Source organism: Diadema antillarum, unplaced genomic scaffold (assembly GCF_040938485.1).
Source record: "Diadema antillarum isolate AM-2024a unplaced genomic scaffold, OU_Dant_1.0 seq00000636_RagTag, whole genome shotgun sequence".
Classification (NCBI taxonomy): Eukaryota; Metazoa; Echinodermata; class Echinoidea; order Diadematoida; family Diadematidae; genus Diadema; species Diadema antillarum.
The window spans coordinates 905,269-907,884 of NW_027271553.1; the positions used below are offsets into that span (position 1 = coordinate 905,269).

Below are 2,616 nucleotides of genomic sequence, written 5' to 3' on the forward strand. Positions count from 1 at the left end.
ACAAGTATTTGAATTTCATGGATGCTACTTCCATGGGCATTCTTGTCATCTCAATAAAGGTCGTACAAGGAACACTAAACTGGGAAAAACTATGGAGGAACTGTTGGAAAAAACCGAGGAAAAACGGCGATACGTACAAAGTCTGGGTTACGAATACATTTCCATCTGGGAGTGTGAATATAAAGAAATGCGCAAAACTGATCCAAAACTAGGCGCTTTTCTCACGGAAAGGTTTCCTCCCCCTAAATACCGTCATGGGTTAACCCAAGAGAATCTTCTCTCTGCTATTCAACATGGTGCTCTCTTTGGGTTCGTTCAGTGTGATATCCATGTGCCTGATCATCTCAAAGAACACTTTTCAGAAATGTGTCCAATTTTTAAGAATGTAGACATATCTAGAGAAGATATCGGGGACGTGATGGGATCCTACGCCAAGGAACATGACATCATGAACACTCCTAGGCGTAGCTTAATTGGGAGTATGTTTGGTCAAAACATTCTACTGTACACACCTCTACTCCAATGGTATCTTCGCCATGGATTGGTCGTATCCAAGATACACCAATTTGTGGAGTACAAGCCCGTTGCCTGCTTCAAACACTTTGGCGAAAGCGTGTCAAATGCTCGACGTAGGGGTGATATTGATCCCTCTAAGAGTATAATAGCTGACACCATGAAACTAATCGGCAACTCGTCCTATGGTAAAACTATTACAAATAAGGAAAGACATCGAAATGTCAATGTTTGCGACGGGAAAAAAGCCGAGAAACACATCAATGACACATTTTCTTCCGGGACTTGAACCCCATCTCAGACAATTGCTACGAGGTTGATATGGCGAAGAGAAAGATTAACATGGACCCTTCCTGTTCAGATCGGTCATGCCGTCTACCAATTAGCAAAACTACGTATGCTTCAGTTTTATTACGATTTTCTCTTGGAATACGTGGATCCGTCAGACTTTCAAATGTGCGAAATGGATACGGACTCCGCTTATATCGCCATTTCGTCTGAGTCGTTTGATAACATAATCAAGCCCAATATGAGACAGAAGTATGAAAACAACAAGGCACACTGGTTTCCTCGAAACGATACCCCCCGAGAACGCTCGATATGACAAGAGGACACCCGGGTTATTCAAAGTAGAGTGGGAGGGGGATGGGATAATAGCGCTCTGCAGTAAAACTTACTACTGTTTTGGTGCTACTGACAAATTCAGTTGTAAAGGAGTCAACAAGAAGCAAAATGACATTACGAAAGACATGTACCCTGCAGGTACTCCGTTCAAAGGTTGCTGGTAGTGGCGTCAACAAGGGATTTCGCGTGGTCCAAAACGGAATTTCCACTTATTCACAAATTAAGAATGCCTTTACCTACTTCTATCCAAAGAGGAAGGTATTGGAAGACAACGTTTCAACTACCTATTTAGACATTTAATGATAAAGAGAAGGTGTTGTCATTAGATCATTCTCTCTATACATGTACATTTTGTTATCTTTGCTTGTTTTGACATTGGCTAGTGTCACTGCACGCTCTTGATAATGAAAGGAACTGTATCATACAGTAACGTCACATCTCTGTGTCATCGGTTAGTCGTTGGTAACCTACGCTTATGTGAAATGCTTTTGACATTCTTTTTTTTTTTCTCTCTCTCTCTCTGAGTGATGATATTACATTGTATGTTTCATTTTTTCACAAGTGTATTTGTTATGTACTGCTTATTTTTTACTCACGTACACGCAGTATAGCAAACCATTAAAACCGATGGTTTATACCGTCAATCAACCCAGACCTTTTGTCAAATCTGACTTCCCCAAGCGGTGCATGACATAAAACTGATTGAAGCATGGCCCATCTATGAATTCTGCAGTGTAAAGATATGTTCTGTACTCATTCACGTGATTATTAATGCAGGTACTGATGTACTGTTGTATAGGTATCAATTGTGTGTCTGATAGAGTGAAGTGTATTATATGTATTAGTTTTTTCTTCGAAATGCAGGTTACAACATGTACATATAAAGATACGGGGCAGAATTGTTGTAAATACAGGTGTTGTGAAAAGATGTGTTACTCGTACACCAAGAGTCAATGGACACGCATGTTTTCTTTAGTATAATCATCGTAATATACAAGTATACAAGCTAACACATCAAGAAGAAGAAAAAAAAATTGTTCACAGTCTTTTTCTATGTTTCAACCACATCATCTTGTACAATGTAATTGATTTCCCAATAATTTACGCTCGTATTGCACGCCAACGTTTTGCGCTCATATTTTATTCTCAAAAAAGAAGAAGAAGAAAAAAAAAGAGCGTTAACTGTATTAGTCTAACAATTGCCAATTTGTCATTGCTGTTTTGATATTATGAACTGTATTGTTATCTACAGGAATATATACTGCATTTTTGTTCTTGTAAGAAACAAACCTATAATTGTTGTGCTTGTATTTTCATAACTTTTGTAATCGTAAGCCAATAATCGACGATAATGCATAATATCGTAGATTAAAACACTAAAGTAATGTTTGTATAACAACGGCTAAGTTTCGTCCTGTATGTATTTGGTTGCGTCGACTGCTGATACGAATTTACAGTTACTTATTTAAATTAGTAAAT

General features: G+C 38.3%; 1 pseudogene; it reads left to right on the forward strand.

Annotated features, from left to right (window-relative positions):
* Positions 1-910: 910 nt before the first annotated feature.
* LOC139736306 (uncharacterized) lies at positions 911-1,437 on the forward strand (annotated as a pseudogene).
* Positions 1,438-2,616: the final 1,179 nt, after the last annotated feature.